The 25,243-nt window shown below is 39.2% G+C and overlaps 1 protein-coding gene across 1 annotated transcript in view; it reads right to left on the bottom strand.

Moving 5' to 3' along the window:
- Window positions 1-25,243, bottom strand: part of DPP10 (dipeptidyl peptidase like 10) — a 437,009-nt gene that overhangs the window by 279,881 nt on the left and 131,885 nt on the right. The gene's annotated exons all lie outside the window — the stretch shown is intronic.

Below are 25,243 nucleotides of genomic sequence, written 5' to 3'. Positions count from 1 at the left end.
AACCTCACCTCTTACTTATTTTGGGGTAGGTCCTCTTCTTAGCCAAACCCAACCCCAGCAAAATTAAATTAAGAAAAGAGTATTGGTCTGACCACAGCCACAGTGGAAAGTGAGCTGGCACTTGGTTGGCCCCAGTTTCACTCTCTATTTTAACTTTTGATTTTTCCCACACTGAAGCTGAAGGCTACAAAATCAAAACTTCCCCAAACCAAAAGCATCCAGGCCAAACTGAGGCAGAACAAAACCTCCAGGGATTTACCAACTCCAACCTAGGACAGAACTTTAAAACACTTACAATTGTTTCATTATTACCCAAAATTAAATTTGATCAAAATTTTGATTAGGCAAAATTAATTTTCATCTATTGTTGCTATGAAATTAAAAGGTATGAAAATATGGGTTAAAATGGATGTCAATCTAATAAAAAGTTTCAATATCCAAATTGTATACAAATTTTGTTTGATGTAAAAAATAAATAAATAAATAAATAAATGCCAAACACTAGCTGCCCCAGTGACTTTCAGAAGTGAGAGAACAGGTTTTGGTGCTAAAAATAGGGACTTCTGACTTGAAATGCAGATTAAGCCCATTGCAAAGGCATTGCTGTATTTAATTGAATACTTTGTTTTAAATCTCTGTATTATTCCAGCAATGAAGCATCAGTACAATTTGTTGGATCAAATAAGCCATCAGGAGCTTAATTAGGTAACATCAGCTCAAGCTCTTGAGCCTTACTCAAATATCACTGAGACCAGTGAGTATCCTCCATTGATTTCAGCAAGTTTTGCTTCAGATCCATACTCATTTCCTTCCAACCAATAAAGTGATGCCATTTTCTAAATATCCTTTTGCAGGCCTCCTTATTTGTTTCCCCTGTGATCACTTCTGTCTCTAAAAGAAACCCATAATGGATTTAACTTTATCTTTTAATTGAAAACAAAAGAAGGAAGGCAATACTTTTCCAATATTTCTATATCCTTTAATCCAACTTCTAACAATTATATCCACAGCCACTTTATTCTTGGGCTGGCATTAAAGTATCCAGTTGTTAGGGTTTCTAAAGCCTCTGGACTAAGAACCCCACGATGACAGAAAATAAAAATTTCAGCAGTTCCTGAGCTGAAAAAATAATATTATGAAACTTCTTCCATTCCAATTGCAATCACAAAATGCAAGCACTGGGTCTGATTAAAAAACACGTTACTGGAACCTGAAATTTCTTCAGTCTCACAGCTCGGTTTTGGGCTTAAAAAGGGTTTTGGACAAATGTTCAGATAACATGGTGGGTTTTTCCTAAGTCTATATTTTAATCCTGAGAGCTACATTTCTTTATCACTGTTGCTGGTTTAATCAAACGATTTTTATACCTATTCCTTCCCAGGCTGTCAAGATTATGTCCCTATTTGCATTTTCGTTCTCTTGCCTTCAAACCCAGAGTTTAAATCTGTGCAAGTCTTAGGTAAGCTGGGAGAGTAATATCTGGAAGTTTTAGTAAATCCTACTATATAGATAATGAATTGTGCTTTTGATTTGTAATTTTAAAGCCATGAAAGTTTTCTGAATATATCACAATGTCCATTATAATTTGTCTTCCTCAAGAACTTCCATTTTCCTTAGAGTTTCCCTCTTTGTCTGAAAGAAATTCCAGTCAGTGGCCATGTACTCCTGATAGAAACAAGCACCAGTTTGACCTTTTAATTTTGTTTTCATTTACTTTAGAGATAACAGAAGACTGATATTAATGTTTTGTAGTTGGGACACCTGCATGTTGTCAAATCTCCCGTAACACATGGTGGTAAAAGCTGCATATCTGATGCTCAGCCTGTACTCTCACTACCCAAAATGTTTTTCCTCCTGATTTACATGATTAACTTATTTAATGAGGCAGAAAGAAGGTCCCATCCATTGTAGTTAGTCACAAGCAATGCAGTACTGAATAAACAGCAACAGCACATTAATCTCTCCGACTTTTCATTATTACCCACTAACAGGAACACATTTGTACCTGCTTTCATGGTTAAATGCACTTTTAACCATGTTTGCTGGTTTTAAGAAGGGAAGAAAGAAGCAACCCCAAAACTATGACACAGCATATCAAGAAATGCACTTTGGGTACTGCAGGAAGGGCAGTAAAGCCCAGAAGGGACAGTTTGTCCACAGGCACTGATAAGAGGCCATGGCAAGCTCTTCACCATGGGAAGAGCTTAGGAATGGAAACCACGTGAAATAACTCACGCCCAAGGAAGGGAGGGCTCGCTCTCTTCTCCCTTCATCAGGAGTGAAATAACCAGAGCTCAGTGAAAGACCCTGGTCTGCCATGTGTGAGACATGGAAATGCACAGCCTTTTCATGCGCACAAATGCTTGGGGCCTTCCACACCAAATGTTTCCTCAGGGGCATAAGACATGACCATATAACATGTACTGCCTTTTCCTACCATTTCCTCTCCAAAAAGGCAAACAAAAAGTGGCATTTGGCGCTATCTGTAATGTGGTGCAGCCTGCTGACATTACTGTGTGACAGCACTGCCAAGCAGAGCCCTCTCCCCAGCCAAGTGCCCATTAGAATGGTTGGTGATGGTCAGATTTTGTCTGAACAGCCATTGTTGAGCACACCCATGTGCTCCAAAGAGAAGTGTGATGATGACAGTAAGACCCCTTTGTCACAGTCCTGGCTGGGGTTTTTTGGTTGTGTCACAGCCCAGCTCTGGGGCTGCCCTGTGCCAGTAGGACTGGTGTGCCAACATTAAAAGCCAAGCTCTGGGAGCAGGGTCTGACTTAGCAAGACACGGCGAACACACAGAGCAGGAAATTCCAGCAGCACTCCCAGAAAGTAAAATCCTTGTAGCTCATCCTCTCAGTTAAAACCACCAGAGACTTGAACCACTGCTCATCTTGAAACAATTTTTTTCTTTCACTCCCAGAATAGCTAAAGCAAATGAAGATGATGGAAAATGCTCCTTTACAATCATTCTATCAATGCCCCATCCAGCCCCAGCACTTCCAGGGATGGAACATCCACAGCTTCCCTTGGAAACCTGTTCCAGTGCCTCACCACCCTCAAATTAAATAATTTCTTCATAATATCTAATCTAAACCTGCAAGCCTTCAGTTTAAACCATCAACCTCTGTCTTATCCTACATGCCCTTGCAAAAAGTCCCTCTGCAGCTGCCTTGTAGCCCCTTTTAGGTGCTGGAAAGCTGCTATAAGGGAAGATATGAAAATCATAAGCAAGACCTTTATCTATAATATCCATTATGCAGAATCTTTGTATTCTAGGAATTAAACATTAGCTAGATCTATCCTTGCCTGCATGAAAAGATCAGTACCATTGACCAGCAGTACTTTGAAGATACCAACAACTTTAGATCAGAATCTTTCCACACAAAGGATTTTTGTTGGGAGATTTTATACTTATTTCTAATGAAACCACAGGCAAACTTTGAAGGAAGGAGTATAAAAGGCAGTGAACAAAGCAAGGTTCATGTCCATTTTTGTCTTTGTGGAGAACAAAGAATCTGTCTGGGAATCAATATTTTGTAGAGGGCTGAGCTGCCATTGCTGCTGTTCTGTCCCAAAGCACCAGAGCAGAACCAAAACCTTCCTAACCCAGAGGACTCGTGTAAAGAAAGCAGCACGTTTCTGAAAGATAAAGGAGCTGTTTAAGACAAAAGGAGGTAGTCATCAACAGGAAATAGACATTTGTAAATGTAGAAAACCAGTAGGAGAGGAGAAATTAAAAGACAGAGCTGGGAGAGGAGCAGTAGGATGCTGCAGAGACAGGGAAGGTGGGTTTTGCTTTTGCTTGTTTTCTAAGCATGTTGCAATAACATAAGTGTATGTCAAGGCAGGATGATAACACTTCTGCCAAAGACAGGGAAGAAGAAGAGTTCAGTAGCTGCTTCCCAGCCATATTTGTAAAGAAGATGTGCAGACCTCTCCCTTCATCAGCAAGCAAAGTCCTTAGCAGACAGCATCTACTCAGGATGACTTCCCTGCGCCCAAGACTTGTAGCCTAACAAATCTTGGCACCTCACATACACTCCAGAAGACTGAAAATTTTCTAGTTGTAATGGAGAATTTGACATGAAAGGGGCAGGGGTTATAGTTCCTAACTATCCTGAATAAAGATTTATATTTGATGGTTCCTAACCAGCATTATTCAAGCTTGGGATTGTACTGCATGCAAACGTCCCCAAAGCTGAGCACAGGGATGTCTATTAAAAAACCTCTATGGATCTAGTATATAAATGTAAAAAGATAATATCACTAATGCTGGGATTGTGAATTCAGCATTAATATAAAACAGAAAAGATTTCACCACTATTCCCTGGGACACAATTTCACAATCACCTGCCTTCACTTTGCCCTCTGACAGCTGCAGAGGCAGATCTGCCTACAGAAACATCTGGAATCCAACTCTTTGGTGCTACACATTCAGAAAGGAAAACCCTGCACATACTCTCTGCTTTTCCAATATTCTATTTTGTACCAATACAGAAGGACTAGGAAGAGCTTGTTTCAAAACCATTGATATCAATTGAAAAAAAAATAGATGTGGGAAAGAAAGAACAAGCAGGTAAGGGGTACCACAGCAATGTACAATCAATAGAAATTAGAATAAAGAGAGACTATGATAAAAGATGAAAGTTTGGAATAAAACAACCCACAAGTCCATTCCCTTGGCCTGCAGCTGGTTCTTTTCTTGCTACAAGCTGTTTTTCTGGGAACCTGAGCAGCCTGCAGCCTGATAATCTGCTGCATCAGGAGCTGGGGAGAGGAAACCCTGCTGCTCAGTCTGTCATTAACCTCTTCCTTGTGCTCCTGTGTCTCACAAAACTGGGATTCAAGGACAGAACCAGGGATATGGACAAACAGGCTAAAACAGACCCACAAAACTCCCCTGTCACTCAGGTGGGTGAAGCCACCTCTGCCCCACATCTGCTCCCAGCCCAGAGGGTTCCCTCTGCCCACAACATCTGGAACACCCAGCACTGCAGCCCCACTGGAGTTACCGGGACTGACAAGGTACTCCTCACTTTTGCACTCAATTCCAACCTTCCAATTCCCAGTACACAGCAAGGAATCTTTTAACTTGTCACCACAGCTGCCCAGGTCCCCCGCAGTAGCTTTTCATTTTGGTATTTTGCATTAAATATCCCAAGACTTGAAACAAAAAAAAAATTCTTAATAAAACAAAATTAAAGCAAATCAAGTAACAGTGACAACAATAAAACTTTATTATTAATTATTGGGGGTGTCATATTCTCCATTTCTCCAGGACTACTTAGTATTCAAGCAAAGAACATGAACTATACAAGACAAATCAAAATGTATCCCAGCTCTGCATTAGACACAGAGTACCCAGACATGATACAGTTATTATGTGCAACCATTTCAATTACAAAGACTGCTAAAGCATGTAATTCAACAGCCACTTCATGCAGTATCTCTGCAGCTGAGCTGGCAAGCAGGAGCAGGACTTGCAGATTAAGTGTCAGCCTCCCAGCTGCTGTAAATGCTACCATTTACTTAAAAATGTACTTTCTCATTTTAATTGCATTGTGCCCACATGCTGAATCAGAGTTTCTCTCCATGGCAAGCATCACAACCCAAATGTGTTTGAAAGAGTTGAGTTACTTAAAATATGCACTATTGCAAAGTGTTTTCAGCATGTGTTTATGTTTTTTACAACACTAGATCATCTCTTCATGTTACAACATGCTGTAAACTGCTTAAAAATTAATTAATATTATGGCAACAGAAGTGCTATCATGAGAATTGTTTACTCTTTGGAATTTTAAGAATATTCAACAGCCTGGCTAGCATCAGTTTCTAGAAATTAATTTTGAAATCTGATAGAAATGGTTAAGGTCTGTTGCAGAAGAGTTTTCATGATGTGACACCTAATTATAATACAATTTTAACAATCAAGCAGATAAAAGCAGTGTCAGTGATCCCAATGAATGTGTCTAATTAAATGCCTCCAAAGGGGAAAATGCAATCATTTAGTAGGCTTAATTTTATATTACTAAAAAAAACCTAAAAATTCTTTTTGTTCACCCCATAGTTTCACATGTGTGTGCTACTTTGAGATGTATGGAGTATCCCCGAGCACCAGTGGTAGGAGCAGCCTGAAACATCCATCCCTTGTCCACAGAAATCACACAATGCAACATTTTATTTTCCAAAAGACATTTTTTTAAGAATACTTCACAGGATTTTCAGCAGAAAACTTTCATCTAACCAGTTCCTCAGACAACTTTTCTCAACATCAGATTTTTTTCCCATGGGAAAAAAATCTTAATTTTTTTTTCAATATCAGACATTATTTCCATGTATTTCATTAGAAAATAAAGCTGTTTGCAACTGTTGTAACTGAGGGAACATTTACCAAGACACATTTCTTGGCATAAGAAAGGCAAATTATTGTAGTAACAAAACAGCTATTTCACCTCCAGCAGCTATTTAAGCACCAGGATATGGTATTAGTCTTACCTACTGACCTTTGATTATACTGCAGATATGAAAGAGAAGAGTAGTGTATTTTTTATTTCATTTTTATGTCCTGATTTTAAAAAAATAGTGTGAAAGCACTTACCAGAGGAATTGTTATATGGGCAAAATATCAAGATGAAAATTCAGCTTCCTGTTTGTATAATTAGGAAATGCTTTTTGTAACTAATGGGAATTTAAGCATCAATTGAAGGAAATAAATACTTGGACAAAGAGCAAATATAATGCAGTAAATTCATCCTCTGTTCAAGTTCTGTGTGAGCACAGAGTAGGGAGAGGAGCAGACATAAAACCAGCTCTTTTCTGTGATTTCTTGAAAGCTGGCACCCAGAGACCCTCAATCAGGTAATTGATGAATTTTGTACTTATGCAGGTAATGCTAATTTACAGCAAGCTGTGCAATCATGCCCATCACCAGGAAGAGAACATGCACTATCACCTAAACACAGTCTGCTGGCCACAATTAGAGTACAATGAAGCATTTCCCTGGGTTAATTCCTCTGTGTCTCTAAAATTGACCTTTTTCTGGAAATTCCTCACCATTCAAGCCTCCCTTGGTCTGGCTTTCACCTCATTGTGTATTCCTCTTCTCCATCTCAGCAGTCCATTAAAGTTTAGTGCTGTCTCCCACCTTGCCTGGAGTCTGTTCTAACATCCTGCAGTGCTCAGTGTTCCATACTTCACCCCTCTGCACTCGCTGGGTACTTCACTCACACACAGCTTTTTATTTACAGTGGTAGCTTAACACAGCAAATTCAGAGGTCCTACTCTCCACTGAGGCACTTTCTGTCTGATCCCACATGTCCCCCACTCTCAGCACCATCTCCAGCTTTTTCAGCAGCTTGTCAAAACTTTGATATTTCTCAATATCTTCTAAAAGCTTCCTTGCTCTCGCTCTCCTTTTTCACAGCTGGAGATGATGTGATTTTCCCTGCTGTTCAGCTTTGTAATCTCAGGTTTGTTTCTGATGTCTGGTGCTGTGCTTTCTCTCCTCAAAGGTGAGAAGGATTCAGGTGTTTTCATTCAGTCCCCAGGCACTCAGCAACAGAGGAGATGGAGTCAGAGGAGGCACCTGGTGCTCTCTCTCCCCAGCTGAAAGCTTTGCTCCTCTTTCCAGCCCTTTACGCCTTGCAGAAATACAAAATTCATTTCATTCATTACCAGAAAGACCTAAGTTGGGGCTCTGCATGCCATCCCTCCACTCCATCCCAAGGCACTGCCCAGTGAAAGAGCCCTGAGGTGCTCCTGGCTCTGCAAGCACTCAGGATTTGTCTGCAGCAGCATTTCTCAGGGCACAGCTGGCACAGCTGGCACCTGCCCTGTCCAGCTGAAGGCACCAGTTATTGTTTCTGGGATGGAGGAAAGAGGGTGACACGAATACCTATCCCATTCTCAGCTTTCACTCTTAATGAATCCTGTCCCATTTTATGGGAATTTTGGGGATCACAGAGTGTGAAAGGGCACAGTCTTTGGCAGGTTGGTTAACAGCTGTCAAGCCAAGTCTCCCTGATTGAGTGATTTCCACTTGTACTCAGTTATGCTTCCAGCACAGGACAATGAAATTTTTTTTAGCTTTACTCCACTGCTTGGCTAAAGACACTGGAGTGAGTAACTCACTGTGCTGTGGAATAACCATGCCAGCAAAGGAGATATGTGTGATGGCTATGCTGGGTTTTTCCCTTTATTGAACTGACATTCACATTTTACACTATCAAGCTGAAAAATTCTCATTTGGCCAAATAACTATTTATCCAAGGTCTCACCTTTTCAAAAAACTTCCCAAAACAATCCTTATTGTCAAATAAAATTAAATTTTTTTTTTGAAATTGTTATAATTTCAATTATTATTGTCTTTTCTGATCACTTCCAAAATCAGAGTACTGTCTGTGGTGCTCCACAGTTTCAGACTGAGCCTAAATGTTTCCTAAAATATCTTCTCTCCCAGCTTGCTCTGGCAATCCATGAAGCAGTAGAGCCCAGCTATTTTAAAACTGCTAAATCCATCTTTCTCATTCCAACAAAGTCACTTGAAACTTACTGTTTCAGTTCTCAACCCATTTATAAATCCCTTCCAAGAAAGGTTTGGAAGAATTTAAGCCAACATTATGTGGTAACTCTTCCCTTTTTCCTTAACATCCCAACTGACGTTGTACCTGACTGCTCACTAGCAGCTGTTTTATTTTCTTACCGAAAAGGTCGGCCACAAATAATTCTCACTCATTGCATCTAAATCTGGAAAATGATGTTATAGGCAGGTGATCCAACTCCTTATCTACATGCAGATTGGTAATATTCATTCATTACAGTAATTCCTGAAAACAAATATAAATATATTTCTTTTTAAAACGGCCCTGTCCCACTTTATTTTCTGCTTTGAACCTAACAGAGTTTGTGCAGTCAAGAAGAGAACACCCCCTACCAGCCTGGGTTTTGCCTCTGCTTCCCATGAACACCATTAAGTGTTTAATGGAGCTTGCTTTCCATGGAAGTAAAGCTGGGAGTGAGTAGTTAATGAGACTGAGCACTGCATATTTTTTTCTAGAAAGAGTGAATTATGTACATTTGGGGATAAATGGCTAAAAAAACCTCTCAATACTGAAAGATTACGTGCCAAATTCATAAATGCCCATTTGTGCACAGACCTCATTTTTCTTTACCAGTTGCTGATGCTCCTTGTTTCAGGCTGGTTGTACAGCAGAGCAGACCAATCCTGTGGTATAAATGGTTTGGGAAGTCAATTGGAACACATTAAAAAAGAAATGCAGATTTTGCCAGCACTGGGAAGCCCTGGCTCTCTGCACACTGCTGCTCTCAGGATGCTTTTGTGACGTTGCTTCACCACACAAAACTCACTTTATGAAACAGCAGCTCTGCGGCTGGGCAGTACCTGGAGCTCAGCACCACCTTGAAATTCTTCATCCCCCTTGGTGGCTGCTCCCCAGCAAGACCAGGGATGCATAAAGGAAGCCTGAGTTCCTTTACCAGCAAAAGGAGAAGCCCACAGGAGTGAGATTCACCTCACCATCACCTGTGCAGGCAAACCCAGGGCAGAGCTATCATTGCATTTCTACAAAAACATTTGAATACAAAAAGCCAATTATAATATTTGCATTCCTCCTACAGAATAACAGTCCCTTTTATCATTTCAGTTGCTGCTGCTCATACTCCTTTGGAAAAGCAGAAGTTTCTAGAGCTGCAGCCAAAATGCTTGGTGGGGAGTGATGTTCATGCAAATGGTTTTGATCCATTGGAAAGCTCAGAATCCACTTTTTAACACTGGCCCTAGGTACTTCCATGTACTTTCAAAAGATGTTTATAAACATTTACTAATATAAATTTAAAATAATTGACAATTATATATTTATTCCTCATATTCCAGATATTAGGGTACTAAACACACACTTCTAGAGAGCTCAGATTAGTCTCTATATGTAGCAATTATGTATATAGCTTTTATAATGCATTTCAATTTTTTTAAATTATAGGCTAGCTGGGCAAAATATTTTCAACATAGAAAGATAAAAGGATCCAAATAGCTCAACTAAAAGCTTTCTATTTTCACTAGACAAAAAACCCACAAGCTGTATAAGCAGCAAAAATTTTAGTAGCCTCTCCTCAAACTCTATTATTTCTAGGAATGGGGTGGAGAAAAAAGAGAAAGATAGCACAAGTAATAAAGTACTTCTAGAAAACAGAGTTAAAACCACATATTAAAGTAAAACCAAAGTATTATTTAAGAAAAACTTTGAACACTACAGGGGGAAAATACCATTTCTGTAGAGCATGAACAGGGGAGAGTTTAGGTATGAAAAACTAATTGAAATATTGTTATTTAAAAAAATATTTGTATTATATATATTTTTGCTAAGTAGAACATTTAAATTTTCATATCACCCATATTGATGTAGTCTAGTACAGGTCTTCATGTTTTCTTGCTATTCAAGTCAAGAGGTAATGATCAGTAATCTAACACAAAATTCAAGTATTTAAATGTTTTAGAAAGGATCAGTATTCTCTCAGTAATTGCTGCCAAACTGAAGTCCAATACTACCTGAATATTTTCAATAAAACAAGCCTTGGATAATAGAAGCTTGGTTATCGGTGCAGCTGCTGAGGAAAAGACAAGCAGCAGTTGCAGAAGAAGCTCTACTGCTCAGGTAGCAATTACAATAAATTCTGTTCCTTTCCCTGATACCTTCAGAGGCTTCCTAGAACAGAGGCTGGACAGAATTAAAGGAAAAAAGAAGGGATTTATTAAAAGGCCTTCAAAGATACACCTTGGTCAGTACAAGAGCCTGGCCAGGATGGACTCTGAGTCACGAGTTTTCACACTTTTCTAAGTTTTGGTCCATTTCCATATTGAGGTTAATTGTCCAATTACAGCTTCAGGTTATGAAGTCCCCTCCTCCCAGTTTGCTCCCCTCAATTTGCTGTTGTTTGCACTTTTTGGGCCTGAAGCTGCAATGGTGACTTTGGTTCTCAGAATTGTGTTGTCTAACTAAACTGAGGAGAACTTGCTAACACTTCATATGAAGTTCAGAGTTACACACTAATGCAGTACAGAATCTGGAAAATAGGAAAGTTAAAACTTAAGGCATCACCCTAGTCCCCAGCATCCCTGAGATCCCACAGGATCCTGGGTGTTATATTACAATAAAATGGAGATATTCTACTTCCCCAAAAGTTTCCTGCCAACCCCTTCATCATCAGAGGTCCCAACAGCCCCAGTGCACAGGTGACTTCTTCAAGTGCAAATACAAAACCTCAGCTGATTTAAAGAGTAATAATTTTAGAAAGAAGAACATAAATAATAAATGTCAGAACAATCTGTGTTATTTTCTAAATATCCTTTGTACTTCTCAATGAAGTACATCTCAATGTACTATCTCCATGTACTTCTTTTGAATCCCAACCAAATTATTTATCTCCTCACAAAATGAATTTTAACTGCAAACCTGCATCTCTCACTTCCTCTCTTGCATTTTAAATGAATGACTAATTCAGCTCTCCTAAAAAAAAAAAAAAAAACACAGAAAAAAACCTCTCTAAAACATAATAAACCCTCTGCCAAAGACTGCCAAACTTAGCAGGGTACTGCAAGGTACAAGACAGTCATATTTATATTCATCTGTGCAAATGGGAAGCATAACACAGGGACACAGTGGCTGTTCTTTCTAGATAATTATAATTTGGAATTGCAATGAAGCAAACAGAATTTCTCCTGTGCAGGGCAGAATTTCTTAGAGCTGAAGACTCCACATTTTACTGAGACTCCACATCCACCAGAGAGGGAAGGAGGTGCCAGCTTATCTGTTCTTTAGAATAGGGTTACAAATAAAAATTGGGCATTACTTGTTGCTTATGAGAGAGAAATAAGCAATGAGAGTTGTTTGCAGATTGAGGAATTCTTGCTAGACAATGGCCACATTCAGCCGATGCACAATCCAGCCTGCTTGTACCAATGGACAATGGTCACATCAACAAACAATGAATAATGGACATACTCAGAAATGGGGTTGGTATATCCTTGAAAGAGATACAAGAAGAGTCATCAGGACTCAGCAAGTTTGTCAGCAAGCTTGGGAAAGTGAGGGAAAAAAAGTGAGCCATGGGTGGGCCAGAGGACCACAGTAAGACACGTGAAAAATTAGGTGATGCAATCAGCACTCTAATTTAGACGTGTGAACAGCTAGGATTAACCAATCATTATTAGTAGAGATCATAATCAGTGATCATTATCATGATCAGTATTAGCTAGAGACACGTGGACAGTAGAGATTTATTATAAATATAGTCTTTTAAGGGATAATAAATTTGGCTTCACTGGATCATGTTGGTCATGGTGTGGTGTCCCTGAACCTCCGTGCCCCGCAAAACAGCACAAGAAATCTTGCTGAAAAGCAGATAAAGTGATGATAGAGTGATGAGCAGATGCCATGGACAGGGGTTTTGGAGAGCTGCACTGTGAGGAGCAGCCCTGTGAGCATCCCCAGTGATCCCCATCACCCTGAGTGATGCCCACAGTGCTGACCTCAAGACTCTCCACAAAGCACTGCCTTGCTCTCACAACTCACTCTGCTGGTCCCCCCTCAAAAACACATCTCTGCCTCAAAAGAGATGTAGGGACAGCCCAGGAACACCACCCAGAGCCCTTCATGGGCAGGGGGAGGAGGGATGGCCCCTGTTGCACTCCTGCAGCCCAGCAAGGCAAGGCTGTAACAAACAGGAGGAATTCTGCCCTTGGTACAAGTCCCTGCCACAGGATGCTGTGGTTGCTGATGCTTTATAGTGGCTCACAGAGAAGGTGCCCAGGTCAGGAGCACAAATCCTCTGAGGCTTCTAAAGACATAAAAAGCAGCTCCTGCCTCAGGAAGCCTCTGCTGTTAGAGCTGGGAAGGGGTGGCCAGGATTGTACTTCTTATGGTTTTTAACACGTTTGCTCTGGGCTACCTGTAAAAGTACAATTGAGAAAAGAAAAAGTGTAGGAGTAAAAAAAAAAAAAAAAAAAAAAAAAGAGAATAAAAAATAAGTCTATTTAGTCTTGCCAGCAATGACTGTCCTGGTTCTTGACCTTGTGCAGAAGTTTCTTTTTAGCTGCTGCATACTAAAAGATATTTCACACCACTGCCTCCAATATATTGCTGTCTTAATTCAAAAGCAACCACATGACCACATGCAAAAGATGTGTTAGCTTTATACTAACTTTCTACAAAAGAAGGCAGTAAATACATGGATTAAAATAGTTTATAGAAAAAGAACAGGGTTTTTAAATTGTTAAGATGATTTTATCTGCTGTGAATATTCAAGGAAGAGTGGAAGAATGTGAAACACAATTAGTGGTTATCCAGCTACCAGATTTCCTTGCACCTTGACTTCACAGATTAAATGCTTAGTTATGTTCCTACATGCAAAAGAAAATCTCAAATTTCTGCATTCTGAGTTTGGGCAAAAACTCTTGTGCAAGCACCAGAGAGGGTAGGAGGTGTCAGCTTATCTGTTGTTTAGAAGAGGGTTACAAGTAAAAATTGGTCATTACTTGCTGCTTATGAGAGAAGAATAAAAAGCACAAGAAATCCTGCTGAAAAGCAGATAAAGTGTTGAAGAAATTACTAAAAACAACTGACAAGAAGAATCATGCTCAGGGAATTAAAGTAGGTATGGGCACTGCCAAATGCCCCACATGAACCACTGCAGTGTGAGACAAATTTGGAAGTAGGAAAGAAGGCATTGGGCACAAACAATACTTTATACTAATAATTATTCCGCAAGAAAGCACAAAACTACAATTTTTTTTCCAATAAATAGTTCTTCTCCCTGTCCAGCAATGTAGGCTTTCAATGGATACACCTGCAACCCAAATTCAGAAAATAGTGTAACCATGACAAGACTTTATTCAGAAAACTTATTTTGTATTTTTAAATATCTGATTTTGACTTCAAAATGCCCTTTTGGCCCAAAAAGGAAAAAAAATTTAAAAAATAAGTTGGTGAGGGAGAGACACAGAAGAGGTTGGAGATGACATTAAATTACCAGAAAATTAATATCTCTTAATTTTTTTTCATCCTTTTGGTCTTTACTTTTTGTGACCCCTGTGACCATTGCTCTGTGTGTCCTCTATAGTTTCTCCATGTTTCTCCGAGGATCTTCATCTAATTTTAATGATGAAGAAAAATCAATGTATATCAAATAGAAAGACTCAAAACCCACTACAGACCCTTTATTTGCTGCAGAGAATTGAAAACAATCATGAAAAAGGAAAACTCGATTTACATTTAATGCTCTCCAAGCCTGAAAATGCAGGTTCTTATGGGTTTTTATTTAAAAATAGAAGAGAAATAAAATTCTCAAATGTGTTTTGAAGAATATAGTAATTTTTGGTTCATTTCTTTACTGAAAACCATAACTGACTTTATTCATTACCAGAAGTCTTAATTTTGAGTTGTATCTGGAGGGTATTTTGCAAGATTTGCCTGTATGTGCAGTACAGTAATTACTTTTTTGAAGTGCACTGGAAAAGGAAATGAAGTCAGCAGGTTTATGATCTCAAAGCTTTTTGATTTAATTAAAAGTCATTAGCAGCAACCCTCACTATTCAGTGGCTGAACATGCCCAAATAGAGATCTTAGAGCAGGAGCCATAAAGCTGCAGGTTTTCCAGCATGCTCAGGATAAATATATGGCAAAATTTGAGGGTTTTCCTGTGTTACAGTGAACTGAAAATGTGGTAGTAGAAAGAATAGCCATAATAAAAAATTAAATATTAAAATAAATAATAATACAAATAAATAATAATACAAATAAATAATAATACAAATAAATAATAATAAAAAATTAAATGCTGAGCCTAATGTGATTAAAGGCTAAAGTTAGCAGAAGTAAAGCACAGTAATTTACATCATATTTCCCCCATGAATGTGTTGTTTATTAGCTCTGTTCTTGATTTATGGCCCTGGAAACCTTTCAGAGCCCCAGGTGTGAGCGGCCACTCTCGGTCACAGCTGAGCTGCTCACTGATGTGCAGAGCTCCCTTTGGAGCAGCCTCATTGGCATTCTGCTGCAACACCTATTAACAAGTAGATTCCTTTGCCTTGCTATTGTCATTCCAACAACAGATGCTTTTCTTATAAACCGCTGAATTTACTCAAATTTAAATGTCAGGCGGAGCAAGTGAATGCACAGTCCATGAAGCTGCGCTGGGAAAATGAGCTCACATCTGTCTCATTATAATATATTGTATTTCCATTTCATTTACTTTCCATTCTTAGCAGAGTTTCAAGCAATTTTTCAATTTCCAAACCGAGCAGCATCTTAGAAAAAGTGAGGGGATTTTTTTGTTCCTTTCTATTGCAGAAAATATATTGTTTGTTGGTGTATTTTTGTGGTGTCACACAACCACCCAGCACAATGCTGCTCTCACAAATACATTGTTTAACTAAACAAAACAACACGAGAAAAAACACTATCTAAAAGTTACCAAGGCAGAAATTCTATGAACAGGTTTCCTGATGAACATTTGTGCATAATTCCAGGTGTCATGGGCATAAATGAGTATAAATTCTGTACACTGGGTAATTAAATGAATGGGATTTCACAGGGGAAAGTAAGAACACGGGCTCTGACAATCTGCAATCAAATGGGTTGTAGTGCTGGAGTTTACAGATATTTAGTGATGCAGGTAATGTCTCAAGGAGTTTCTAAAGTACTTCAGTATTTAGGGAATTAGCTCCTTTGATGTTTTCTGATAGATCTCATTAGTTGCACCTTAAGGTATGTCAGTATGTGAAAAAAAATCTTGTTACTGAATTCAGTATCTGCAGATTAAAATAATGACTTGTAGGTGGTTCAGCCTCTGTGTAAATCATTTAATGTAAGCAATATTAAATTTTAAGAGCAAGATGAACAATTGGCTTGTCTGATATGATTAAAGATGTGAGGAAGAAAAAAAAATCCAACAGTAAATTCTGAAAGTCTAAACTAAACCTAACAGGTGTGAAGGGCAATTCAATTTGTCCCAAAATACAAAACAATCAAAGTTGCTATGGTTTTATCATTATTTCAGAATTATGGCCAGTCTCTTGCATACTTGCAAATGTTGAATTGTCAGACTGATTCATCCAAGGCTAGATTGTTTATTCCCAGTCTTTCAATATTTCCTTACTGTTAGAAATTTTAAATGAACATTTTATCGTTGAGTTCCCTGGCAGAAGTCCATATGAGTTGGGACTGTACTTAGAATACAAATGAGAAAATTAATTAGGTGATGACAGTTTGGAATATTAGTTTTCAGCCATCAGTTTTTATTAGGTCTCTTTTTCTGGATGTTCATGAAGTGATTGATTGACAGAAAATTTCAGAAATATGTATGATGTTTTTAAAATTTTCATACTGGAGAACAATATATTCTAACTCACTCTTTTGGGCGAGGAAAAATCAAAAATACCACATTATATTTAAGCTGAATAAGTGCACTGCATGGAAATGCAGGAATTTATCCTCTCTTCTGCCAAATTCCAACAGAAATCTCAACTCTCACACACTGTAAAGAGTTTTTAGATGATAAAAGAATAAATCTCTTGTTCTTTGCCTGAAAATTGCTGTACAGCATTGCTGTCCAAATGCTGCCCGACAGATGTATCTCAGTGGCACTGCTGAAACCCAGTGGCTCTGTGAACCACTGCAAAGTTTGCATTAAATGTGGAGTTAACTCAGGAATAAGAATACTACAAAAGAAAAAACTAAACAAGAGAAAGGTTTCATAACTTTGAAGAACACATTTAGTGTAAAAATATTCTTTTTTTCCAAGCTAGATGAATATTTTAATCTTAAACCTAGAGCTTAACCCTAGTCAAGGTAATCTAAATATGCCATCACAAAAGCTTTCTCAGCACTGTGCTTTCACTTAATATTTTTTATGATAGATCTTCAACATCCTAATTTCTTGTCTTTCTCATTATATTCTCTCGACATTAAAAAAAATCAAATTTTAGCCCTTTACAGAGCTTTTGTAGCTCTAGTGCCTTACTGTTCAAATGCAAGCACACAGATCTCTTATTAAATGTCACTGTTTCAGAGACATCTTTGGTGCAAATGCAGTTATTTAGATGAAAACAATTATCACAACAGCAGAGGCTCTTGTTCTGTAAAATTTCCTTTTAGTCCAGCCTGTTTTAGAAGCCTACAGCTGTCAGACCTCGTGTCTTTCTCTCTGATCCCTCAAGCTGAGGAACTTTGTTTGTTCCTATGACAAAACACGTGTCTGTCCTTTAGCTGATTAGTGCTTCAACAAGCCCATAACAAGATATTCAATGTTTCCAAACGTTTGCACATCAAAGACAACTTTAAGCAGCTTTGTGAAATGAATTTGATTTGTTAAACCCTCAAAACTGCAGAAGGATGGAGCTGGAGGAGCCTGTTGATTCCTTGCATATTGCATAATTAGAATATACAAGTGGTCCAATGCATCTTTATCTACAAAACACTTGTGGTTTATGTATTCCAAAACTTTGCCATTCTAACTTTCCCAAATAATTGCTATCAGAAATATAACAATATTTTACATACAGTTTACAAAAATGCTCAACTTTGCAGGAATTGTACACCAACCTGCACAGGGGTGGCTTCTGGCCACACAGATCTCTTCACAGATCTCAACTCTGTGAAATATCACACATTTTCAAAAGTTTAAAGTAGTTCTCCTACTCTGCTAAGATTGCTTCAATAGCTAGATTTACCTATAATAAAGAGAATTATTGCTGCTCAGTTGAAAAAAGGAGCTAGATTTCTTTTGCCAGGTAAAGTTGAGAATAATTATTCTGAAATAAAAATTCAGCTGTGATAAAACAGGAGATGAGAATCAGATTGAAAGTTAGAGCAAAAGATCATTTTTTAAAAATGAACTCCAAATGTCATTTTCATTTGCTAAATTGAATTCTATAAGCTTCCATAAATTCCATGGCACAGAAGACTAAGTTAAGCAATTACTCCTGAAAATATTATCCATTCCTCTACAGTATTAACAAAAAAAAAAAAAATCATAAAACACATACAGCAGATAGTCTAAATATTCATTATAATGAAATGCTGAAATTTATCTAGTGGGTAAAATAACAATATTAGGTTAAAATTATGCTTATAAAAGCTACAAGAGCAGGGAAATCAGGAAGCAAGGAGCTCTGCAGGCATCTCTCTCTGGGGAATCAGCAGCCTCCCATCCACAGCCAGCAAAGTTCACTGCACTCCTGTGAAATGTAGGGCAGTGGGCAAGGTAAAAGAAGAGAGACATTGAAACCTTTCCTATCTACATTCCCTACTCAGACTGCATATGTGGACATTCATGAATGTAAAAATCAGTTTAACATACCTTTTACATTATTTATCTCATTCTTATAGTTTTGAAGCAAATCTATTGGAACAGCAGCAGGCTCCTGCCATCACTTGGTCTAAGCCAGCTGGATATAAATACTGCTTTGAAAAGACCTGTGCAAACAGTCAAGAAATACTTAGAAGAGCAGGCAGCAAAATCAAAGGAACAGGCCTAACTGAGATGAGAAAACAAGTAAAAATTGGAAAACACAACAGCATCTTCATTAACAGCCACCCAACCATCATCTCACAATCAACTAAAAGTCCAACAGGTCCTCACAGATCCTCCTCAATATGAAAAGTATGAGAATTCTATATTCAAAATAACCAGGAGTAAGGAAATTAGATCTAAATTTGTGCCGAAATATAAGAGGTGTTCTACAAATTAAAACTTCCAGCAGTCAGCCACATAAAGCTCCTTGTCCCAAGGATGCCCAAACTCCTATCAGTGCTGTGGTATCCAAGCATCCACATGGCCACTGAACCTGATTACAGACTCCAGCTGACTAAATGCACACTCTGGGCTCTCTGTAGGGAACAGAGGGCTTACATTAAAAGGTCAACAGTGTTAATTCTCTGTAAATCTCTTTTGCTCAAACATGAATTTTTAACTAATCTCTGTTTCACGACCACCTCCTTCTTTTCCTAAAATTCTCACCCCAGTTTGAGGGTGAAATAAAGACCTTGTCATAGAGCAGTTTGGTTGGAACCCTGAGCTTTGCTCAAGGACTTAGGAGGATGAGAAGCCAACACAGGCACTGTGGCCACAGGAGAAACAGAGAACACAAACCAAACCCAGTTCCTGTATTGGGTCTTTGCAAGTCCAAAGACACTCCATGGCCAGCTCCTCCTCCACGGCAAAGGCACTCCCAAAGCCTCAATCAGTGGTCTAAACCTTCTAATAACCACCGTCACCTACTTTTGCTGAAAGGACCATTTGAAACTTTTAAAGGATACCCAAATTCCTTTGAATTTTTCCTCTCTTCACCATCTGCATTCTGCTGCATCACTCACAGCCCAGGTGCTGATGGCTTTCTCCAAGGCTGCAACTCAAATTCAGACCAGCTTCAAATGGGGGTCCTGCCTCTCTCCACAGTGAGAGCAAGGCATGACCTCCACAAATCCCTGATCTACACTGAACTGACATGTGCTCACCAGTTCAGCATTAAATCTCCTCTATGCTCCAATGGTCCCTGCTCCTTCAGGACTTCACTGTCTGATTAGAGAAATTATAAATGCAAACTTGGCTTTCTGATTAATGAGTCATGAACATCACAAGAAGGCAGCAAGTGACCTTTGCCATTCATTATTTGCAGCCTTCCTGTAATCAGCATCACAAATACTTTGGCAGAGTTTGTTTATTGACTCTGCACTGGAGCAAAATCAATTTTCTATGCTGTTTTCTTCCAATTTTAGGAAATAAAGTGGTGTTATAGGTGTCTGGGCTTAATAGCTGTGTGCTTTGCTTCAAACTGGGTATGGCCACATACAACCCAGGTTAGTTCACCTGATCAGGTGAGACCAAGGATTGCAGGTAAAAAATATTTAAGGAATACTGTTAAAATACTGGGAGAACCCAACAGAACGCAGAAACCATGACCCAAAAAGACAATTTTAAAAGTTCTATATAAAAGTAATTTCATTTAGAAGTTTTGCAGGTATTGCTTTAAAACCAACAACAACAAAAAAAAGGGATAAGAAAGAAATAAAAATGATGATGCAAAACACATTAAAAGCCTCACATCTCTGCTTATCCTGCTTTCCAGACTGTGCTGTGGCTAACCAAGGAAGGAAGTCCCCAAAGGAAGATGCTCTTCAGGGTGCTGAACACACACTGCTAAAATCATGATGCTTCAGTTTCATACCTCCTTTTGGAACAGCATCAAAGCACAGAACATCTCCAGGTCTCTGCAGCTGAGGCTGAGCTGGGGATTTCATTATTGGGGATTTGGTGCAGTCAGGCTCAAGCCCTGTAATGCTTTACTTAACCAACTGTCCATCAGCCACAGTGAGTAAACTGGTAGGGTCAAAGGCAAAAAAGGGTTTTTTTTGAGACTAGATACAGGTAACTCATTCTGTCAGCTGCGATTAAATCTTGGTGCTGGAGTAGGATGTGCAGAGGAAAAGAGTAGCACTCAGCAGCAGTTTTTTAAAAACAAGTCAAATAGATCTGAAGGAAACCTCAAGAAGTTTTATTTTAACTAGTCTCTAAGAGCTTCTGCAGGATTATTCTGGTGATCATGGGACTGTGAAATATTTACAACAGACAGGCAGCTCCATATCCAAACAATGGTCATTGCAAATCAGTTGTGCAGACAGAAGAACACGAATTTAAATATTTAAGAGGCAGGAGTCACCCATGGAGTAGACTTTTTCACAGTTCATTAGAAGATTTAGAAGCAAAACTCTGTTAGCATTCTTCTGCACACAAAAGGCTGATTTAGGAGAGACTAGATGAATTAATAATCAAATATGGTAATGCATATTAACTACAGAAAAATCTGCTCTAGAAGGTACAGCCATGGTTGCTGAAGTGTGGTGAAAATAAAACCAAGTACTAGTTGTCCCTAGGAAAGGGAAAAAACACCCTTGAAAAATGTTACTTTTATGTTGATACAGAGCATGTGGTCTTTACTAATTTATTTTGTATTAAGACAAGATAATATCTGGGGGCCTGTTTCCATCACTAGCAAATATATGAATGAACTGGCTTTTTGCCTCAACTGGTATTTCCTGAATGAATAAGAATGTTAGCTCTAAGCAAGACACATTGCAGCAGCACACTGCACCAGGCCCCCTGTGTGCTCTTCTGTGCCAGCACACAAAATCAGTTTCCTTGTTTTGCCATTCATTGTTTTTCTTAGGGATCTGCTGTGCCTGTAAAACCCTGGGAATGGTCAAGAATATTGTATGCTGAATAGGAACAGTTGTGACTACCATGAGGAGAGGAAGATATGAGAGGAGGAGGAGGAAGGATTTTCCAGCTGATGCAGAACCCCTTCCCAGCCCTGCTCCCTGCAGTGGGATAGGTCATGCAGTCACTGCCAGGCAGGAAATCTCCTCATGGCAGGGGCAGCTCCCACAAGAGGAGGGTCAGCATCAAATGCATCAGCAGGGCTGGCACCCTCCACCAGACCTGCTATTGTTAATTGCTCTCTCCAGCTCAGTGTTTGATGCAAACTCTCTGAGCTTAATGAAGCTCTGTGGTGCAGGGATGAGGAGGCTGCACTCACTCAGTTGATGCCGCCCACTCTGCACAGACTCTTTGAGTAAAATGGAATTTCCATCACCACTGCACCTGTGATAGTCATTGTTTAAAACATGGGTGCCATGTGTGCTTCCAGCAGCCATCCTGAGAGCTGCTGCCTCTCCCAGCTGGGATTCAGAACAGTTCATCATGACACTTATTCACAGCAATTTGTAAAACAGTCCAGCCCTGCATCATCATGAGTTTCATAAACACAGGTACAACTGTGCTCCTGTATCATTCAGAGCTCTGCTGGGAGAATGTTTGCACAGAAAGGCTTTGCCCATTCCTCAGGACTCATCCTCTCAGGAGGTCTGGAGCCAGCAAGGACAAGGGCTACAAGGGCAATGCAGGCAGAACATTACAGTGAATATACTGAATGTCAGTGCTTGAGTAACACAGCAAAACTGCAAACCTCCAACCAGACCAATTGGGAAAAGGAGGAAGGAGATCAGAAAAGAAGAGGTGTGCCCCAAAGTTATAATTACTGAGTCTCCTGAGGAGAAAATGGTGAAATCATGTCAATTTTCAGGAACACAGTTTAAAAGTTATTTAAAAAATGAAATACTGAAGAGCAAGCAAACTGTGAGTCTAATATCAACTTCACAAGTACCAAATGGGAGAGGTTTTCACTTTGTGCACTGAATACAAACCAAAGTTTAGAGATTAAATGTCAACAAATGAAGGCAAAGCATTAATCTATTGTGCCATATCACCTCACTCCCAAATCACTAACAAGCTACTATCTATCTTATCTCTGCTTCCCTTATTGACAATCTCCATTTGTTTCATCAAGAAAAGGGACAATCCATTCTGGGCTCAGCATACATCATCCTAAGCAGAAATAAACACTTTGCAATAAATGGCATATACACACTTCTTTGGAAAGCAGGAGGAACTGTTCCTTTTTCATTCCTCAGAAAAGAGAACCAAGTCTGAAATCACTCTGCCACAGCCAACACCAACACATCCAGTGGCTCCCATCAGCTGTGAGGGGAGAACCTTCCTTCTCTGCACTTTTGGGTGAAACCAGGCAGCCTCCAGGACAGACAGCTCTCCTGCACACTGTGCACAGCAGCAAGGTCATATTTAATGGGATATGCCTTTTGGGGAGAAGATGATTTTAGGCAGACAACAGTGTCATACAGACCTAAGGGCTGCATTCCAACATTTGTATTTTGGCTCTCAAGAGCCAAATTGTATAGAGGAATCCAGCACCTAGGTGAGGTTCCTTACAGGGGAACCACTGAAATTGTTCTTTACAAGAATTACATTTTAAGGAGTGAAGGAGACTTTTTTTTAATTTATTTATTTATTCATTTTGTATCTTACCTTCTTTTAGAAAAGCCTTCTGGTGACTGAGGTATCTGCCCTCAACAGACAGAAGGCCACAAATAAGCAGTCTCAAGAAATCTGACAACTCTCCAAGTTTAGTTCCCTTTTCATCTGTGAGTTGCAACACAACAAGCACATAAAACACGGGAGGAGAAAGGTTTTCTCAGCAAGAGCTTGCAAGGTACCTGGACACTGATCATTTGCAGGTGAAACAAAACAATGAGGGAACTGCTGTCTCTTGGCCACTGTCACTACAGCAAGGGTGATTCCTGAATAGGGGAAATAAAGTATTAAGAGTTAAAAAAAAAAAAAAAAAAAAAAAGCTGTATGATGTGGTCATGGTGATATTTATATTGTAATGATTACATTTTAAAGTCAAACATCCCTGAAGTGCAAAGATGCTTTTATTGCTTTACAATACTGGCAGGCTCACACACACAGAGCTGCCACATACACAGAACTGCCACAATACCCCTTCTGCTAGCTCTCAAAATTATTTCTATGTAACTGAAAGCTCCCAAACCCTTTTCTTTCTATTTTTTTTTCATGAAAGCTAAGGTTTCTTAATGCATTTGTGTAACAGGATGTTTCTCTGGCAAACATCAAGGCCAAAGCCAAAACAAAAATATCACAAAGTACACAAGATCCCAGGTAGAGATCACCACTGGAGATGGATAATAGACTTGATGGACCATTAGAGTGCTCCACTGTGCCTGTACAGAGCCAGCAGGGGAGAAGGAGGCAGTGAAAGCAACAGACTGCAGATTAGAAAGGAGGAAAATTATGTAGGGAAGTCAGCTAAAAAGAGAAGCTTCTTACTGAGTTTCCCACTAATATTTATCACACCACTATGGCCCAAAAGAAATACTTATGCCTTGCCAGGTTAAATACTTTGCAAACAAATATATTGCAAGCTGGGCTGAGGAGATGTAAAATCAATGCTATAAACATGTGTCACTGCTAATATTGGCTCATATTTCTACTGTTCACAGCATTTAACCTGTACCTCAGAGAAGTCAATGATTATTACATCAATAATGAACACTAACGTCATTGTGGCAACAGCAACTGGGAAAATTTTGTACCTTTGTCATGACAAAGTCTAAAAATCATAACACAGGAAAGCAGAACTGGGCAGTTTGGCCATAATTCTGCCCTGCCTACCTGCATACTTAACAAATGTAAATTTGGTGCTGCATTTATCACTGTAACAACAACTGCAGGGATGCTGAATTTAAAAAGAAATGCCAGAGAACAGGATGCCAGAGAGTTGACTAACAGTAAAGTCCTGATAAAAGCATTAGTCATAACAGAATAATCAGATACAATCAGAAGGGAAATAAATTCAGTGGTAAATCTGAGAAAACATTCCCACCAATGCAATACAGCATTAACTTTCCAATTCATGACGATGCTGTCTAATATGAATGCAATATAATTAGTTAAAATAATAAAACTACAAAGCCTGTTTTTATCAGAAAATGTATAAAGCAAGCAGATAGAAGTGCCTCTGCCCTGTAATATTTCAAGATTGTTCCAGTGTGTACCAGACACCCGCAACAGTTTACATCCATGGAAAAGGGATAGACTGTGTTGATAAGCACAAAATCAGAATTATACGAGCCTGGGCTTAGTCCTTAATGCCAAACTCTGTGTAAATGTGAAAGCTGGGCTCTGGAGATAGCAACCAAATGTCATATTTGAACAAGTGATATTGGGAAAAGCTAACTGGAGGTCCCAGAAATAGAACTGCAGGGAGGAAGCAAAACCACAGGGGCAGTGAGTTCCCAGCTAGGATCCTTCCTTCACTCAGGGCAAGATGGAGGGACACTGATTAAAGACATTTCTGTGTTTCTCAGTCACAGAGAGAAAGCCATTTTTAATGGAATCATAAAAGTTTGAGCCACTATAGGGATATCTAGGTCACCCAGGCCATTCTCCATCACTCCTGGAAGTGAACCACACCATGGGACAAGTGCCTTTGATTAGCTTTAAATGACAGAAGGAGCCTGGGAACGTGCAAAAAGAGCATGAGCATTCATTTCTGGCTTACATTGCGTTGTTAAGGATGGCCAGCATTATGGTATTCTTCAAGAGACATGGGAGCCCTGCACTCAAACTGTTTGTTCCACATTTATGTATTTTTCCTACATTATTCCACACCTTATTTTCTGACATGCATTTCAATTTCTATTTTAATACTCAACACAGGACATTATTAGCTGGCAGACTGACACTTTTCTAGGTGGTCCCACTGGTTTCCTTGTCTACTGAATGAAATGTA

This window comes from Melospiza melodia, chromosome 8 (genome assembly GCF_035770615.1).
Source record: "Melospiza melodia melodia isolate bMelMel2 chromosome 8, bMelMel2.pri, whole genome shotgun sequence".
Lineage (NCBI taxonomy): Eukaryota > Metazoa > Chordata > Aves > Passeriformes > Passerellidae > Melospiza > Melospiza melodia.
Note: the sequence above shows the minus strand (reverse complement) of the source record. Positions and strands in the feature narration are given on the sequence as shown.